Raw genomic sequence first — 20702 nt, forward strand, 5'->3', positions numbered from 1 at the left:
AGCAAGGAAGAACAGGGTCTTTAAAATAATTTAACAGCTAAAGCTTTATTTCTGACCAAAATGCCATCTTGATTCTTAGTAGAACAGGAGGAAGGAGTTTCCAGTGAGTGCCTAACAAGAACCAGGGAAGGCATCACAGCATCACTACCACAGCACCTTGTCTTCTCAATTATAAGTAGGAAACACTTTGAAGATGATGACAAACCTGCTTGTCATCTCTGTCTCACAAACTGACCAAGAAATCTTTCAGGATTACTGAAATATTACCAAGCCTCACGCCTCCAACTGAAAGCAATGTATGCCTGACCTACTCATACTGTTTTCAGCTCTGTCACAGATAGAGTTTGAATTACTGTCCCAGACAATGCAAGAGCCAACAGGCTCTGCCCACATTTCCCCATGATCCCCATGGCACCCTGGCACAGTGCTTTGCATGAAGGTGGAGGAACTGGGGGCTCCACAAGAGGAGCCAGAGGATAATGTCTCATTTCATGTCCCAGTTGTGTCTGAGGTCACAATGACCTGAATCTAGCATGAATTACATATAATCGTCCTCCAAGCAAGAGGATTTGTGCCAAGTGAACCTCCTAAGTTTTGGTTGCTCGGAGGAACAGTGGACATATTCTCAAGTCCTGTTTACTTAAGCCATTGAGGTTTCCTCTCTGGAATAACCTTCCACAGTCTGCCCACTGGTTTATCTCTCCTTGAGACATCAGACTAGAGCTAAATTCTGTGATTTCCCATCTGCTGTCATTTAGACAAGCCTCTATGAATTGTATCTCAAAATAGTCTGCAAAAGACCTCCAACACCTCCAGAGCAAGCTGATATCTCTAAACAAACCAGATAACACAATTAGCACAAACCCTGTTCAGAGAAGTCTTGCATTCAGACATGCTGTTGTTCAAATGGCCATGTACCAACTTCTGCATCTCAAACCCCACAAGCCAGCACAGCAGACAGAACCTCAGTACCACTTCACAGAGCTTGCCTTAAATTTTCTCTGTCCCTGAAAGACTTATCTCAATGGACATACAATATTTGTACATCAACATGTATTATCAACTGTTTTACATGGATATTAAATTTCAGAGTGTGCTATCTGGAAATCTTGGCTGCTCCGGATCATGCTTTTAAAGACTTACTCTATAATTCTCCTATCAGTTTGTAGGAGATGCATTTCTGTCTTCTGATTTAGGAACACATAAACAGATTTTTCATGGTTATCTAAGCTAAGATTGGACTATTTATTTATTGCGTTGTTTACGTGTACTGTGAGCCACCCGATGAGGAAATAGAGAAATAAAACCAACCTCCTTCTTTAGACCACATCATTTCTGACACCATTTCTACTCAGAGATCAGCTCAAGTTTTGTTTGTTTTATGGAGAAAGAAAGTAAGCAAACACAGACTTCAGCTTTTCATCATTTACTGAACCTGTGGCATACCAGACTCATTTTTCATCAGGCCTTAGACTCGAGCTGAAATGCTAATTACAGACACAAAGAAAAGGTAATGCTTTTCCAATAATTAGTAGGCAAGCAATTCTCAGAACAGTGTTATCAGATTTATCACAGGATTCTGGAAAGAAGATGGTGATGCTGACACACATGGTCGTGGTTTCCCTTCTGTTCACTTTTCATTTACAGCAGATTCAAACCTCTGGATTATCTACTCAAGACATCTGACTGGTAAAGTAATTTGTGACTCTGAGCAGCATGGATGTTCCCCCCTGAAGCTCCCTTGGGAACTGCCCAAGCAACAGGGGCTACAAGCAGTACAACGAGAGGATGGAAAGGTAATGCCAAGGACCTCAGGCCTTTTCAGTTCTGACTGTGGACTTCACGACTGAAAAACGCAACCAAAAATGCCATTTCTAACAACCCTCATCACTGCAAGCACCAGATGACATAACCAGGAGCTGTAGAATGGGAGTTGGGATGGATTGTGAGTTGATGCTAAAAATGCTTAAAGAGGAGGTAAAAACAACTCCAGTAGAGATGAAAGGTGAGAGACATTGAAGTGTGCTGATCAAATCAGAAGTAAAAGCAGCTCAGGCAGCACCAGGAGACCTCAGCAGGCAGTGCTTCAGCTCCCCAAAGCATCAACACAGCCAGATACAAGGGAAGGTATGGCAGGGGCACAAGTCTCCTGAGAATCCCTGCCATGGTGACACCCACTCCCACTCCAAAAGCACGGTGGCACACGGTGAGAGGGAAGGCTGGTGCTACAGGTGCCTGCAGGTCCTGCAGAGATGCTGAGCCTTGTCTTGGTCTGCCTGCACTTAGCTTCAATGGCACACCCTGCACTCCTGCCAGGGAAACACCATTATTCCCCCTGGCCAAACCTCATGGCCTTTACTCAGGCGTGGGCTGCCAACCTTGCACAGCGCCAGGGCGCCCGAACAGCCTTCCCCCAAAAGTGCACCCCCAGGAGGAAAGCACCAGCCTGCATGAGTGCTAGCAGGTGTTCAACAGCAGCTTCATCTGATAAAGATTCCAAGCAGAGACCTCCCAGGTAGGGTTACAAGGCTATTAAAATATTTTCTCCAATGTATGAACAACCTTACATTTGTTCCTTTATCTTGCAATGGAGAATTCTTATTACTGTCCTTCAGTTGAAAGACAATAAGAATGGATAACATATAATGAAGGCACTGCACACATGATTTAAAGTTGCCTCTGAATACCTAATGCACAAAGATTTGTTTTCCTTCAGATGCCAAGAATCAGGCTAGAACAACAGTAATATGATTTTAGCTTGTACAAAACAATGTTTTATTTTTTTAATAGGCAATGGTCCTACATATAAAAAATAAATTAAATCCAATTGTCCTTATGGGAGGTTTGAAGACAAGCCTTCTGGAAAAGCAGTAACTGCACAAGACAAAAGATAATCAAGAGTACTGTTTCTGTCATATTCTTAGCATTTCTGGACTGCAAATTCAGGCTACGAGAAAAGTCTGTATCAGATGCTGTACCAGATAATGACAGCATGAAAATCTACATCTTTGAAAAGAGTTGAGAGTTTCAATAAGCCTAATTTTAATTTTTTTTTTAATTTTATTTTTTAAATATTGAGAACCCCAGTATACATTTAATTTTCATTTCATTTTTTTACAGGGCCTTGCCTTGGAGGAAGACCATTTCACAGAAAAATCTTAAGACATTCTTTACCTCATCTTTCCCTGTATTAACGTCTCTGGTAATGCAGGACCCACATCAGTTTCATATGATCCTACTGTATATTTTCCAGCAATGCCTAGCTATGTCAAATGCTCCATCTCTCTCTATTTTCTATTACTTTAGCTAGTGGCCTGATTTCCACTGGGATAGAGGAAATTTTCTTTCTTGTAGCTGGTACAATGCTGTGTTTTGGATTTAGGATGAGAGGGAATATCATCCCTCACATTTTAGTTGTTGCTAAGTCGTGCTCACTCTTAGTCAAGGACTTGTCAGTTTTGACACGCTTTGCCAGTGCAGAGGTGCACAAGAAGCTGGCAGGGAGCACAGCCAGGACAGCTGACCTGAACTGGCCAAAGGGATATTCCATACCCCAGAACATCATGCCTGGTATAACACTGGGGGGAGGATCACTGCCCAGGGACTGGCTGGGCATGGGTAAGTGGGTGGGGAGCAGCTGTGCTGTGCTACTCTTGTCCTTCTCTCTCTTTTTGTTATCTCCTTTTACCTTACAGCTATTATTATTTTATTTTACTTTCTTTCAATTATTAAACTGTTCCTATCTCAAACCACAGGTTTTACCTTTTCTGATTCTCCTCCCCATCCCACTGGAGTGTGGCTGTGTAGTTCTTAGCTGCTGCCTGAGGTTAAGCCATGCCACCACATCTAGACTCAAGAATGGACTGACATTCCTCTGCCCACTGAAAGCTTCAGCTGCAATCTCATTAAGTCCAGAGTTCTCTTTTGCAGAATCCTCCCTGAGTTCTGCAAGGCTAAAATGGTCTTAATAGACCAATTGCAATGCCCTGTTCCTTCGAGATCTCCTGCCCTTTTCCAGAAGAGAGATGGCACAGTCATCTTCACAGAGGGACCCTGAATTTTTCAGACACTTTCTGAAGCCCTGCAAGTGTGAGCCATCACTCCCCAGTGCCCTTCTGGCACACAGATTATGTTTTCTTCTCAAAAACTATTACAGTGGTTTTGCACAATACAAACACCTGTTGAAAACAGAAGAGTGCTGGTCTGGTGTGCCTTCCACAGCCAGCTCCAGCCTCCTCTTTTTGCCCCTGCTGTACCAGCAGAAGCCACAACCCAGGAGTGCTCTCCTTCCCCACAAAGCCATCAAGGACTGATGATGAATGGAGAAAATCTTTCCATGTTTGTGCAAGAAGAAAAACACCTCTCTGGTACTCTGTGCTGAGGCAGCTGGTCATGCTCTCTACATTGATCAACAAACCACAGTACAAGTACACAGCAGAGTCTTGAGATCCATTTGATAAATGATTATGCCCTTATTTCCAATAGATACACCTGTTCTTGTCAGAAAAACCTGACCATGAGATTCAGATGATTTATTCACTTGTGTGAGCTATGAAGTCCTGAACTGAAAAATATTTCTTACAGTAAAACATACAGGACTAGTAATTTTCTCTGGACAACACAGGACTACTTAAGACATGAAATCCTGAGAAGAACAGACCTTAGACCTCTCTAATTCAAGGTTTCTGGTGAATCTGGTGAGAAAGAGGTGATCTGGCAATCCCCATAGATGTCCATCCTTTTCAAAGCATAAATATCCAGTGCAGTCTGTACAACTTCTCCAGTGGAAAGAGACATGCAGGTTCACTCTACTCCACATGCAGTCTGTGGCTGATGCCTATTTTTACATCTTTATGGGGTTACACAGTCCATTCAGCCTGAGACAAAAATGGTACCATATCTCTGTGGACATGACTTCACTGGCCTGCTGTCCCAGGTACAGACCTTTCACACAAGCACAAGAATGGTGTATTTCATATGCCCACAATAATAGAACACTGAGCCACTGAGAAGTTTCTGGTTTGTGTTACCTGAACAATTTAGTATATTTTAAATTACCATCACCTACTCCTTCCAGATCTCACTTCTATTTCTCAGCTTCAACAGGCTCTTAACAAGAAGATGATGCTCAATAAAAATAGAATCTTTGGCAAGACTTTGGCAAGTAGGTTAATTTCCATTTCAATTTTAGCCAAATCTTTAAATGGATAGATAAACTGCCTCAGTTATTATCAGAAGGAAGTTGCCCTGGACTTGAGAATGCCAAAATTTCCAGGGAGTTCCTGGCTTTTGGAAGGTCCTAAACTGAAAGACTTTAGCTAAGATGGGAAATCCAAACATAATTCAGGATTTTGACTCCATCCCAATGCCTAAAGGATCACCACAGACAACCAGTTCTAGTCTCACAGGGCTCATCTGCTTTGTTTCTAATAAGCAAAGACCCTCACAGCTCCCACTCCTAAATCTGGTGAAGCAGCAAGAAAAGAGTTCTTGCCATCCCCACCAGGTACTTTAAAAAAAAAAAATCAACATCCATGTGAATCAAGTAACTTGCCAAATGATTCATGGCTGTCATAGCTGAAGGAAAAATTACCCTGTCAATATGCAGAATAAAAAAAAAAAAAAAAATCACACTGCAGATGATTAGAGCAAAATGCATGAGTATTATGGATTCTGAACCTTAATGGATGACAGACTTGCTGCATCTCCTTAACATTGGGAGAAAAAAAAAATCTCTTTGGTGGCATAGCACCAGCCTTTGCAAAGAGGGTAAAAATAACATGCAGCACAAGAGACAGGAATCCAACACATTAGGTAATCTGTGATGAGAACTCTACGAATAAAGCAGATAATATGAAACTAGTCAGCTAAAAAATCCCCAATGAAACAGCCATTTACAGATCAAAAGAATACCTGCCTATGTGTTTCAAATCAAAACCCAACTGGAATGACAAGCATTTGCCATTTTAAAAAAAGCAAAGATCCAGATACACAAGATGATCCGGATTTGCCCACCCTCTTAGACACATTGGGTTTTAACATTTACAGAGTGCTGAAGCAAACACCCCACCACTTTTATCTGGATTTGATGTTGCATTTGGCACAAAACTTTCATGTTCAGAAAGAGACTTGGCTTGACAGCAGATGGAGTATTCCATTAAAACATGAGTGGCAACATGTGCCCACCCTCCCAGTCAAAAGTAGAAAACCACTTCTCAGGAATATCTGCCCATAGATCCCAACATGCTCACACCAAGCTTACTCACAAAATATTTTTTTCCTTGCTTTTGTCCAAAACTGTTCTTCTTGATAAGTAAATTCTGTAACTAAAAAAATTTAAAAATAAAGAAAAAAACAAAACAAAACAAAACAAAACAAAACAAAAAGCTCCCCAGCCTCAAGAATTCATTTGTCCAGAAAAGTGTATGGAAACACAAACAGCAAGAAGTGACTATTTCAAGTTAAGGGTAGCTAGGAAGAAGAGAAGCTTCGTTCACTTTATAAAAAAAAGACATGTGGTAATATTAAAAAAAAAGAGAGAGAAAAAACAGAGGGTACATTAATTATGATGCTTCTGTGGTTCTCCTGGATTTCAATTAGAAACCACTTTATTTACAGCTCTTGGCTCAGCAGCAGGCAACCCAATGAGAACATTTTTTATGGTGCAGTTTCTAACGCAAATAAAAGTAAAGGCAACCCTAGAGTGGTTTGCTAACTTATATAATGAGACAGGAAACAAATGGTGCAAGTGAATAACGATCATGTCAAATGCATTTAGAAAGACCACAGGACTAAAATAATAAATTCTCTGACAAGTACATTTACCTCAAAGAACTATCTAACAAAGTTCTTCTTCCCCCTATAAATATACAAACACTTTCTCCTAAGATCTCATTTTAATAATAATTTAAATCTACATTCCACAAAAATACAAAGTTGAACCCATTCTCTCCACTCCCAAAACAAGAAGCAACCACCAGACATAAAAATGTGTCTTTTCTGCTCAGAAAGATCACATTTACTGACTCCAACCAGACTGAAGCACAGCTCTAAGAGGCAAAGCTGGGACCTGCCCAGGCACCCCTTTTGCACTATTTACAGCAGCAGCAGCACACAGGGAGGTGAATGGAATTGTAGGGAACCCCTGTGGTTTCTCCCACAAAATCCATATGTGAGAGAAACTAGTGCACACAAGCAGGCAACATGGAACTGAATTCTCCCCAGAAATGGCTGAGATGTCTCCCTGAAACCAGGGCAGGATCACCAAGGACTGACTTCACGTGTTCCAGCCACCAACTCGACTTTGTCACCACAACCCTTTGGGTGACAGGGCTGAGGTGCAGCCCCTCACAGATGGCACTTCTGCCTCCTCAGATGCCAGCAGCCCAGGCTGGAGCGACACCACCCTCACCCTTCTACCCCTCAGTTCACAGTTTACAGCCAGAAACAACCAACCCCAGTAATGAACAGCAGAACTGCATGCTCAAAGGGCTCACACAGGCTCAGACCACGTTATTTCTCCCACAGTTTCCCCTTCCCAGAGGACCTCATCCAGCAGCCTTGTCCAACTCCAAGGCTTTTATTCAACGTGGAACATCATAGAGGAAAATTCCTACAGTCATTTCTAATTTAATTTTTGAAATGAAAACAAAATAAATTTTGCCTGGTTTAACAGCACTTTTCCAAATTGTTCCAGATTAAGAATTTTCCATCTTTTCAAACTCACAAGGTTGTGTCAAACACTTGCATGCTCTCTCAAAAGATCCTCCCCTCCCTGGCTTGTTGGTTCACTTAGGAAAGAACCACCTACATTTTGGGGTAGCATTTGACAGAACACTTTGAAGGAGTTCCTGATACATAGAAAATGCCTATCAGCAGCATCTGTCAGCAGCACAGGAGGGATCTACCTGTGTACAGATGCTCATATGCTAGTGAGCACTTCACTGAAAGCAGTAAGAGATATGTGTTAATTTCTGCAACCCCTCTGACTACAGGACTAGTTTCAATCTGTATTTTGCTCTTAACAGAGAGAAGATTCTGGAAACCATCTTGAATTGCTGTCATTTACAAAGGGCTGCATTTAGAAGAGCAAGAAGTAAAGATCTTTATTTCTTTAAGATGCAGCATTCCTTTAAGTCTGTAAAAAACACTTTATGCTGGGCAAACTATTTATACAGGTCTTCCAACCAATGCCTTCATTGTCACTCTCCAAAGATGCCCTACCTGATTAACTGTGGGCACAGTTGTGCAACTGATACCACCAACAGCTTGGCTGGCTCCTGGCTCCAGGTTTCCTCTACAGCCAGTATAAGAAAGGAGAAAACAAAAAAAAAAAAAAAGAAAACGCAAGGAAACATTTCTAGAAGAGAATGCAACCAGAGCACTGAAATTCAGTTTCTGCTGAGCTGCCCTAAAGAAAAGACCCTTTCTCTCTACTGATTGCAAGGACAAGTCAGCTGTCTAAGGAAATTAGCTGGTCCAACCAGAAGCGTAAACTTAGGACATCTCAGAACATTCCATTATTGATACTTCTGTCTTTTGAAATAAACTGCAACAGCAGAAAGTTCAGTTAAGCCTTTTTACAGCTATCCATTATCAGCATCTTAGAGACATCATCTCGTTTGTAGAGGGGCTACAGCCTGTTGTAATGAAGACAAGGTTACAGGAAAGCAGGCTGGGATGAGGCAGAGGCAGGTGGCACAAAACACAGAAGAGGGAAAACTCTCTGCCACGCAAACATCAAAGATCCAATACTTTCCAGCTGTTGTGCTAGACATGGACCACAAGAGAGCCACCTCTGGAATTGTATTTAACACTAAACACACCAAATCCCCCCCAGACACACAGAGCTGCCCACCCAGAGCAGACCACCTCAAGAAGCACCTCCATCGGTGACGGGAATGTGCCGAAGCGCCGCGTGCGCCGCCAGGCCAGCGAACCCCTGGGCACCACGGAGCCCTGCCCACTGGGCAGCATCGTCAGGAAAACAACTCACCAGCATCTCAGCAGCCCTTAAAGCTGCTGTCGTGCCTGAAAAAAAGGATCCTAATGCACAGTACCACTCCCACAAAAAAGGGATTGAGCTTGTTCTTATATAAGTATGTATATTATTTAACACTCAAAACCAACAGTTCCATCACATCTACGCAAAACCAGACGCGGTGAAGAGCTGAGAGTGGAAAAAACACAAAGCAATTTCTACTCTATTGTATCTATCCATTTTGTTTGTTTGTCTCACAGCAAGTCAAGGGCCCTCAACACAGCACAGAACAAGGACCACTATCTGTTTTCTTTTCCTTCCTTTGTTGTCCCACAGGGTGACTGATGCAAGTAGGTGTAAGTATAATTCACACAGTATTTGCATCTATTAGCTGTTATCTCCTAGGACATTATCTTCTGGATCTGGGAAAAAGTGATTACAAAACCCCTTAAAGGTGAGATAAACAAATGCACACTGTGATCTTAAGGCAAACAATTGTTTCTGCTTTTGCGGTCATCTGAACAAGTTTTGCTCTCCCTCAGATTAAACAAACACACGCCGCCAAGATGCAAGCCTTGCTTCTGAGGTAAATGTGAAAGAGAAGGCCTAGGTGACAAAAATAACTTTCAAATAGATGTTAGTATATTCACATTGCAAAGAACATAAAAGGAGGCAGGAAGCAGGGGAGGGAAGTGTCTCTCTCATATCATATTTAAGTGACAGTACAAGTAGCAGTGACTTTTTTTCCCTGAACTGCTCACAGATATGGGACCATTGCATAATCTTCAATAATCCTGTAAATTCTATTCACATCTTTTCTGAACATTACAGGAATTCAGAGAATTAAGAGCAAAAAATCATGATTTTTTTTTTCCCTGACTGATCACTCAAAAGAAACAGATGCAAAATAGAGCAAGTTTTCCTGTTAAAACAGCTTCGTCCTACTTTGTGGACTAGTTATTCCAAACTCTAACCACCTCCCCTCACACAGAATATTATGGAGTGCTAAGAAGCTCCTCCAGTCACCAGCCATGTTTTGCACAGCAGGTATAAACAAGCTGCTTTATTGCAAACAGAAATCCATACACACGCAGAGGAGTGTTAGAGCTGCCTCATGGAAGCCGGTACGCCTCTGTATCCCAAGCTTAAACTCACCTGAGTAAGTAGCACTGGGAAAGGACACCCAAAAGAAGGGAGAGGCACAACTTGGTGTAGAACTGGAAAAAAGAGGGTGAAGGAAATGAATGCATACATTTTTGAAATTTTGCCCTGGTAAAATCTTGGAGGAAGAAGAATTTCAAATGACATTTCTGCAGATACAGGGATAAAAATCTCTAGAGATGTAATGTGAAAAGTTATTTAAAACAAGAACAAATTTAATTTGATAGTCAGCCTTTCAGTCAACCTATTTTCTGCACTCCAGTGAGGGCAACAGGGGAAAAATATTTAAATCTTATAAAGTAATATGGAGAAAGGCATTTTTTGTTTCAGAACGTATTATAATTAAAACCACATAGAAAATATCCTTCAAGGTTACCAACCCTCAGTGGCATCTTAGATGGTCTGCCTGACAAGCATGTATCCAATAAGCAAGTAATTCAGTGTCAACAATATAAAGACAAAAGCAAGTCAGATTCAATTTCACTTGAAGATGTGGCCTTCTAAAATACCACAGAGAAAAAAAGGCATTCCTGCAGTGAAGAGACAGTTGGGGCTTTGCATGGCATACTTCAAGAGCAGCAACATATAGGCTTTGTTGTATCAAAAACCTTGAACCTTTTCCAAACCGTCCTTGTTCTCTGACTTTTTTTTTTTTTTTACCTGGTGTCTCTCCTAGTTTTCCATTATATTTCTGATGGTTCTTCAGTTTCACAACATCATCCTAGAGGACTTGTAAAAAATGAACCCAGAATTTGAATCAACATATTCCTTAGTCCATGTCCAGGCCCCCCTGCTACTTTTCCTACCAGTACTGCCTTACCCCAAGCAGTCCCTGCAGCAGATGCAACCTGTACTCTCCACCCAGCTTCACTACTAAGTTTGTATTCCTGTAAATGCCCAGCTCAAGAGAAATAATTATTTCCATTTGAATTTAACTTCCTCTGAAGTGCCTGACATGTCCTTCACAATCACTTTTCTTTACCTGGTCAACAGTAATCTACTATAATCTATTGTGCAAATTTCTGAACCTAACTTCAAGAAACCTGAGAGGCCATTAACTGCACCAATCACATTCATTTGTTTTCCTGATTCAAGTTATAGACAGGAACAAAATGCCTAGAAATGCTTTAGTTCACTCTCCAGCAGAGTTTGGAAGAAACTTCCTTGCAATTTTGTAGAAAAGCACACTGCAGCTCTTCTGCACAAGTAATTAGTAATTTAGAAATAACACGCACTGGAAAAATGTTTTTGAACACATAAGTACATGGTAAAAACATGATACTTCCACGGTCTCTGAAATGAAATTCAGCATTAGACAGTTTCCAGTCAGATCAGCTTACTGTGCCTCCTCCACAATCTTCCCCCCTCACACCACAGGCTTCCAGGGCGGAGCTCAGGGTGCTGTTTGGGTGGACAGATGTGCGCGTGTGCATCCCTGCACATCTGTGCAGCATCATTTTCAAAGTGTCTCTCAGGAGGCATATTTACTTTTTCCTCAGGGGAAAGCCATGGACTGGAAAGAATAAGCTCTTGCAGTATTAAGTTATTTAATACTTCAATGGTGTAACAGATTAAAAAAAACCAAACATAAACTGAAACTCAGACAAAGACCTTTTCTTGCAGTGGTTTTAAGGCAGAACCAAAATTCATTTACGTCAATGAAGCCCTGAAAGTGAATTCTACATAACTGGGTCAGAAACTGTGTCCTAGGAGAAGAGCTGTTATTCCTTAACTCCTAAGCTGCAGGGAAACTTTAGGAAAGTTTCTTTGAAATTTTTCCTTCAACAGATGTCAAATCATCCTCATATACTGCCCTCTTACCCTAACCCAAACAGAACAGGCAAAAGGGAACCAAACCCCTGCTCACAACCACAGATGCTGGGAGATCAGTGATGTGAGTGACAAAGGCTCCCCACCACTTGCCTTTGTAGCGTCAACTTGAAAAAGATAAACTGGCATTACTGGGTAAACTTAGTTCTAGTCAAAAGCCTGGCAAACCCCACATGACAGGCAGGACAGAAACACACATTTGCAAGCCAGGGCAAAACAGCATCTGTGTTAAACACCACAGGGATTGAGGTCCCTACCTTGACAGCAGAGTAACAGCACTCGCTGGGCTGGTGGCAAGATGGAAGAAGTGTGACATTTCTTGAGGGTTCCAATATTTTTAGAAGACATTTAAAACACAGAAGAGATGTCATGGCTTTGAGTGATACGTAAGCAACGAGGCAGGGGAGGAAAAGCTGGGGGACTTGGTGCAAGAACCAAACAGCATTCTCCCCGCCCCAACACCCAAAATACCCCAACCACAGTTTTCCTTCAGGTAGAAAATAATAAAGCAGGACAGTTTCAGACTATTTCAAGTGACAGGAAGACAGAAACAGTTCTCTGCATTCAAAACAAAATGAACCTATGCAAAGATTTAGGATGTAACAAAAATCAAGACAAAGGCTGGAGCAAGAGTGTCCTGAAGGTGGAAGAGCTACAGACTTGGTGCACACAGCTCTAATACTTCTGACAAAATAAAATTTTCCAAGCCTAGTTTCTCCAACAGATAAACACTTCCATACTTTTTTCTTTGTTGTTAATGGGTAGTTTTGGCTTGTTAACATAAGTATGGATTCAAAGAGGCTGAGAATTGCACTTGAAACAGTATTTGAAAAAATCCTTTTATGTTACTAAGAAAATTGAGGTTTATTAGGGAAAGCATGCATGTAGATTTGAAAGCAGCAGAGAGACACAGAAAATGCATGAGAACAAAACAAACAGTTTTCCAAAAAAGGGGTCAAGGGAGGGATGTCCTCAGCTCTAAAGCAGGATAGCAGTGTATCATACACTCTTGAATGAACTGAAAAACAGGAAGGCAACACCTTCTCTCCCCTCCCCACCAAAAATCGGAACAGCTAAAATCCCACAGATGACAAAATGTACAGTTGTTCAAAACCAGAGAAGACTGGAAAGAATTCTAGATGAACCATGCAAGGCCAGACCAAGGGGCAAATTATATCCACTGTAAATCAATAAAAAGCAAAGTGCTTTTAAATGAAAAATGTGAAGCACTCAGAACTGATTGTTGGGTTTAACAGTTCTGGAGTAACTCAATATTTGAATCAAGTGTTTAGCAAATAAAGGAAACACACTGCTAGATACACAAGGCTACAACTTAGAAATATAATTTTTTTTCCATTTTCAAGACGAAAGCATTCACATGATTATCTAAAGGATAAGAAGTACAAGACTGTTGTGCCACAGCATAAATCAGAAGCATGTTCTCCATCAGAGTGCTGTGTTCAGCTCTTATCATCTGATCTCTTCTTGAGATAGCAGATGTAGTAAAAGCCTCGGAAAATGGGGACAAGAATAATTTGGAACAAAGACATATTTCTGTAGAGAAGGAAACAGAGAAGCTTGAAGCAACCACACTAATGGGAGATGGATAAACTATTGAGGATATAAAAAAAAGGAATTGTGGTAAAGACAACAGTGCTCCTATACACTCTTGTCATGCAGAAGCAAAGGCATTTTTTTAAACAGCAATACATTTAGAGCTGCTAAAAGGAAACGTGTTTTTTTAGTTGGTTTGGTTCTGTGGCAGTGCTCTGTTGATCTAGTTTTATTTTGTTTATATTCAACATTCAATTCAATTATATTCAACAATATTTTGCCACAAGCTATGACGAAGATCTCCGAAGGATTCAGAGAAAGACTACAATTTTATGAAAACTAGTAATCTACTCTAGGTAGGGAAAAGATCAGAAATACCAATCTGTCCTCTATATTTGGAGAAATTAAGATTTTTACGGTACAGGACCAAACTGACAGAAAAGACACAGCATTTCCACTTTGGGCCGTGAACATAACCAGCTACCTTAGAACAAGGGACACGTTAAGAGTGTCGGGAACAGCCCTGGCAAACAGCAGGCAAACGACACGCACACAGGCTGCAGAACTGGTCTATTGAGACACCTAATCCTCTGCAGAGTGGTATGTCCACACAGTAAGGCAGAGGAATCTGGGAGCAGGAGAACATGTAAAGCTTTGCCACAAGGCTTTCATCCCAGGAATGCTACATGCAGGGTACTCGTGTGCTCCGTTCAGAAGGGGCCTTTGCAACGCTAGGAACAAGAAACTGCTCTGATTTCTCACCACAGAGGACTGACACACTGAAGAAGCTGCTGGGTTGCACCAGGGCAGTGCCATCACAGTGGTGTGGTACAAACCACGTCCTTCAGCCCCGCAGTGTTCAGGGAAGTGCTCATACATAAGGTATTTACAACAGGAGCAAGGTACATTTGTCCTCAGTACTACGGCGTACACTCCTCACCAACTTATTCCTGAGTGTATGAGCCCTGTGCTATGCATGACAGCATGAGATTTTTTTTTAATATCTAGAAACCACCTCAGAACTAGGTTAGCCTGGCAGGCTTGCAGCACTTCATTTACATATGAGTCAATCCTTCTGCAATACAAACATTAGTGATGCATTCCCCACTGTCCTTCTATTTATACTCACTATTTCACCTGCAGGCATCCCGAGTTAATTAAACAAATCAATCCCATTGAGATAATTGTGTCTCAAGCAAATTAACACAATTAGCCTTATAAAAAGAAAATCCAAGCACTACTATATTTCTTCATATAAATCATGTGGCTTGTTCCTCCAGCTCTAGGTTTGTGGCTATCTAGGAATCTGCATTAAGATGAAAAGTATGACACACCAAACTGGCTGATTTGTGACTGCTAACAGCCAACAGCCGCTCTGTTTGCATCATTCACATCTCTGAAATCTGAGATGCCCATCAGAAATAAATGTTCCTAAAGAAGCAATAAGCAAGGAAGGATCTCACTGCAGTGGACACTTCACAGCTTTTGAGACAGCCTCTGCTCCAAAACAGTTCATTACCTTGACATTTACAACCAGGGCAGGATATGCAGTGAGCTGGTTAATTGGATATATCAGGGGTTTGAGGCACTGTTCTTTCTTCTCTGGTCAGGTTTACAGAAACCCCTCTGGAGCAAAGCTGAAGTTCTACAAATGACATCTCAGTATCCATACTTTTTCAAAGACCTGTGCCTCCAGCCCTAAAGTGTAACAAAACTGCCATGGCAGTTGAACAGACACCATCATTTTTGACCACCTGCTGTGTTTTCAGGGAATTTTTTCCCCTGGGGCAATCTCAGAGTAATCCAGGACACCTCAGCCTCCCCAGTCACAGCCCATCCTCTATCCAAGACCTCGACCACCTTGCAGCAGGGTGGCCAAGGCAGGGGCTGGTGTCCCTCACTACCACTCCTGGTGACAGAAGAGGCCACAACTTTTGGCTGAAAGCTGGAGACTTCTCCAAGGTAAGGCAGGAACCCTGAGCAGAACTCCGTCAGAGCCCACAAGGAAGAGCAATGAGAAGTGATGAGCAACCTCCAACTAAAAATGGAAAACTTAAGAGGTCAGTGTGCAAAACCACCACCTTGTGAGCTGAAGCACCTCACTAAAGCCACTCTTTCGAGAGGTAGTAGAACATCCTTGCAGCACATTCAGCATGCTCTGGACCAAGGCCTGGGATGGTTCTGCTGCCTCTTTCTGAGTGAGCCTGCAAGCAGCGAGGCTTGCGTGAAGGCAGGAGACTCCATTTCCCAGCTGGTGAGAAGCTGCTGAGCAGAGGCAGCTGAGGCTGTGTGTGAGCACGCAGGAGAGGCAGAAGCAAGATGCTACCAGAGCTCCCCAGAAATAAGTGAGCTCTCCTGTGTCCCTGCAGATGATGCAGGGACACCCAGCAGCTCCTCCCCTTAGCAGCCTCCCATGGCTGCTAAGCAACTGCAGCAGTGCACGGGGCCAGGCAGGCACCCAGCAATAACTTCTCGTTTTGAGGGGATTCAAAAGGCTTACAAGAGTACATGAGCTGCAAAACTGGTCACTGGTACTGAGTTCCTGAGAGGAATTATGGGGTAGAGAGAAGAAAGGCAAGAGAAGTGATGGGGGAATCAGGAGAGAACAGCAGGGGACCAGGCTCGCATGGAAGGAGGTTTAGGCATGCAGAAGATCACTTAATGGAAGACTCCCCATCCTTTTTGGAAGTTGAAAATGCAGTATTCCTTTATTTTTTTTAGCATCCCAAAACTAAAGCGTTTTTCCCTCTTGGCACATTTCTTATCCATGTGGCACTGTAACCAACAGATCAGCCTGGCTCAGCAGATGTGGGTAAGATGGCAATGGAGCTGCTCCATTTGCAGTCACTCCAAACACACTTCACACCATGCTGACCACGCACAGCCATCCTCCCACTGGCCCAGGGCCCTGCTGCACATCTGCCCTGCAGAGCTCCCAGCCTTGACCCCAGGCAGCTGCCCCTTCACTGAGATAGCCCAATCCAACTGTGCACCACACAGAAAACCAGGTTACTGAAATGGGATGCTGACAAACCCGACAAAACCAGGTTACTGAAATGGCCTTTCCCTTGTGAAAAATTTTTTTCCAACTGGAATCTCTTCACTGGCTTGGTTGACCAGAGAGCTGCACAAGTCAGTCGGTCAGCACAGGCGATGCCAACCCCTTCAGCCACACACTGGTGATGAATCTCAGGTCCCCCAATGTGGCAGCACAGAAAAGCAAGGGAAAATGTTATCCCCAAAGTCATGTACTGGGCCAAACAGGTATTCATCCCACATTTCTTGTTTCACCATTCTGAACTATACACTGCAACTTAGCATTTTCATTACCCCCACAAACTACTGGCATAACCAGAAAGTAGTTCTTATTAATTAAAAAAGTAATAATTTTTTAAAATAAGTAGTCTTACAAAATATGTTCTCTTTAGGAAAGTTAGAAGAAGCAAACCTAATTTATCAGGTACGAAAGTCTTTCGCTAATTCCATTTTACAGAACACAAAAATCAGACTGTTTACTTATAAAGGTACCTTCTAAATATAAAGTGAATTTAACACCACATCAACTGACAAGAAATAGTACAAACTTCTACATATATATCTATCCATATATCATTTAGGAGTCAGAAGAGAGAACATATAGCAGGAATACAAAGATAATTTATTACAGGACAGCCTGGTAAAGGGATAGATATCTTATCATTAAGTGTATTTAGAAAAGTAGTTCCATGACACAGGATCCACGGGCACAGATGTCCTGTCATAAAGAATTCATTATTTACAAATATACTACAGAACATTCCATTTGCAATGAAGTACCATAAATAATTCACACATAATACGTGTCGTAAGTGAAGGCAGTGGCATTTTCTCCACCATCCTCAGGAAGCTTCCCATATTCAGCGAAACAGAGCTCTGCTGTAACATCACAAATGCAATGAGAATATTGGATTGTCATTAAAATACAAAACTTCTTTCTCCATCAAAGGCTTCCCCACCAACACAATATAGGATATATTAATATATCCTGTATCTCCAGATAGAGTCTTCTACACAAGCATGGCTACTGTCGGGCCAAGCAAGATGTGCAACTCCTTTGCTTTTAAATTGCATGCATTAATTTTATTTTCACCCCTGTGAATAATATGGAATTGCCACCTTGGGTCCACTGCCCAGGTGCTGCAGTGATGCACATCTCTACCTCCAACCTGTGCCCCCTACTCCAACTGTGTCCCCTACTCCATGGGGAGTGTCCCCTACTCCAACCCAAAGAGGCACATCCAGAGGCAGGCAGGCAACACAACTAGTGTTGATCTCCCTCTCCCTGTGAAACACATGGCAATACACTGTAAAAAGTGTGCCAGAAGTCTGACACAGAGAAGGAAACCCTTCTCTATTTGAAATTAGATTAACACAGATTTTATTTTATATGGATGAACAAAGAATCACCAGGAAAAGAAAAATAATCTGCCAATACGGAGTGAATCTGGAAAACCAGCCTAATGATGGAAACTCTCTCCTGTGCAAATTGCCCTATTTCCCATAAGATCAAACAAAAATTGAATAAACCCCTTGATACTAAGTTCATTTTCCTCTCTATTCTGCTTGTCCCATTCTTTTCTCCAGCAGGACACCTGCACCCATGCAAAACTTGACTTATCTGACTCCTTTAATTTTCCTCAAAGAAACAAACAAAAAACCCCCACATCCTCAACTATTAAATAAAAAACCCCAAAGCCCCTCAAGACTCTCTGTAATCTAGCTACAGAAGCCATTCTCCACATGGATGGGTGGGCAGGACTTAAATTCTGTTTTCTCCCTTCCAAGTCACAAATCAAAACCCAGTAGATTTGCCAAAGAGAGACAAGAAACAGCAAACCAAGAAAACCATACCAGCTCCTAGAGATGACAGTGGATGATGTGGAAAACAGAAGAGACCATTGCAATCACCAGTCTACCTTCCACCCCAGGTGTGCCACAGACCTACAAGCAGATCCATGGCTAGCCATAAACATACACACAGCAATACTCCCTTGCTAAAAACACGTCGTCCAGTTCCCAGGCAAGTGATTAGGAATCCGTCACGTCCAAAGGGAGCTGTTTGAGCCAATAATTTATTCTGTTTAATAATTTGTGTGTTACAAGGAGCCCAGATTCTTCTGGTTTCAACTTTCAGCTATTCAATCTCATTACACCTCCTCCTACTAAACTGAAGAGTTTTGTACCTTTTTTCCTCTATAGATATTTGCAAAATACAACTCATCCACTTCACTTGATGCAAGCATGCAAAGCTCTTTATTTAGAAAAGTTTAACAGTAAAACAGGTTTTCCAACTGTAATCAATCTCTCAGCTTTCTGCAGGCACGTAAGAACTGGCCTCTGTATTCCAGTAATGATCCTGTGCCATCACACACTGGTAAAACACTATATGCTCCTAGAAGACACGCTTGGCTTTTGCATCCAAGAAACATATCCAGTATTTCAGCAGTGCTGCAAGGCCTCTGTGTTTTGTTAGCTTCTTCCCACCACCCCAGCTCCCTTCCAATGTAAACTCTCTCCTGAATGTAGCAAGCCCTACCCTCTGCATAATGTACAGAGCTGGACTGGCCTGTGCTAACATTCAGACTACTCAAATAAGCCCACACCACAAGGAAATTAACTCCCTGTGTGACAGAGGACATATTTGCTGTATGCCTGATTTTTGGTGGCATTCTCAAATTTAGAAAGAAATAGCTTTGTTCAGTAAAATTACCAGTACTAGGCTGTTACTTCTCCCTTTCCTTTCCAAGTAATCACATTGCCTCATCACCTGTTCATACTCACTACATTAATTCTCTATTTGCTGTATATATGTGGACATACATAAATGTGGTGGAAGTCCCAGCATAAAGCCTGTTCTTCTCTGCAGAAAAGCACTGAACAGCACTGGGTGCACATTTGATGTCCTCTCAAGCAACAGTATACAACAGTTCAGGACAGTGTGTGCTGGTCCATTTTGAGCACTGGATGCAGATTTTTAGATGTGACCTCCACTTTCCCCCTACAAAAAAACTCAACGAGTTAAAATATGTCCTGGTTAAGTCAGTGCAGGATTGCAGTTTGTTGTTGTTTTGGTGTTTGGTTGGGTTTTTTTCCTTTATGTAGTATCTAATAAAGCATCAGCAACATTAACATTAGGGTTATTGGTTTACTTAATATTATGATGTTCCATTAGGCAAGGCATAATAGAATTGTAGGCTGGAAATTAACTATGGAAACATGTTGATATGGTTATATGAAGTCATGAAACTTTTTCAAATGCAGAAGCACTGCTTTTACAATACAGTTTAAACAAGTTAACTTATTTCAACTGTATATGCATAATAAACTTTTGCTCTACGCTGTCATATCAGATACTCATTCTTCCAAAACAAAAATATTTGTTTTGGTTTTTTAAATACAATAAGGCATTTAATGACAATAAAAAACCCCTGTGGTTGAACTTGACTCAGAACATAGTGCTGCTTCTGCTTTCAGCTCAAAAGAGAACTTATATCATCATTATTAAATAGCAGTAATATTTATAGACAAAAGTAGCAATTCAGTTGTACTACTTTTGCTTTTTTAGAGTAAGAGCACTTTATCTTTTAGACAAATGGCACCAGCACTGCAGTGGTGTGCTGGAAAAGCAGCATGAAGGGGAGCATGGGCAAAAGAATCTGAACCCATCATAACAGCAGAGTCAGAGGTGGCGAGGTCAGCTGATGTTCCAGCGTTTATGAGAGGATTCCCATTAAAAGAAGGATCTAGATGCCAGACCAAAGTGCTCAGTGCTGTGTTTCCTGTATGGATTTATTCCTAGAACGGGAATATAATGTAGACCTAAAGGTGTTCTCCCAGGCTAAACTTTAATAGGGCTTTAACTTTTTAACAAAGGTCAAAGAAATTTCAATACAACTCTTTAGGTTACTGTTGCCTAAGTAAAACTTATGCAACCCTTTGATGAACCCTAGCCCAACAGCAGAATTAATTACTAGCCACAAAGCCTTCCTTAGGATATTAGGACATATCTACCACAGCTCATTTAAAATGAAATGTTTCATTTGCCATACCTAACAAAGGATGGCCAAGTTGTCCATCAGGAGAACACACCCTGACCATCACGTAGTTGATCCTAAATAACCAAGCTGAGGACTGACTC

At 41.7% G+C, this 20702-nt stretch overlaps 1 protein-coding gene across 13 annotated transcripts in view; it reads right to left on the reverse strand.

Annotated features, from left to right (window-relative positions):
• The window catches only part of TRERF1 (transcriptional regulating factor 1), a 100491-nt gene that overhangs the window by 39693 nt on the left and 40096 nt on the right, over nucleotides 1–20702 (reverse strand). For 4 of the 13 annotated variants that reach the window (XM_059841123.1, XM_059841124.1, XM_059841126.1 and 1 more), the window contains exon 3: nucleotides 10136–10197. The exons of the other annotated variants lie outside the window; for them this stretch is intronic. The gene's annotated coding sequence lies outside the window, so the exon portion shown is untranslated. The remainder of the gene's footprint in view (nucleotides 1–10135; nucleotides 10198–20702) is intronic. 13 annotated transcript variants of the gene reach the window in all.

This window comes from Haemorhous mexicanus, chromosome 3, assembly GCF_027477595.1.
Source record: "Haemorhous mexicanus isolate bHaeMex1 chromosome 3, bHaeMex1.pri, whole genome shotgun sequence".
Lineage (NCBI taxonomy): Eukaryota > Metazoa > Chordata > Aves > Passeriformes > Fringillidae > Haemorhous > Haemorhous mexicanus.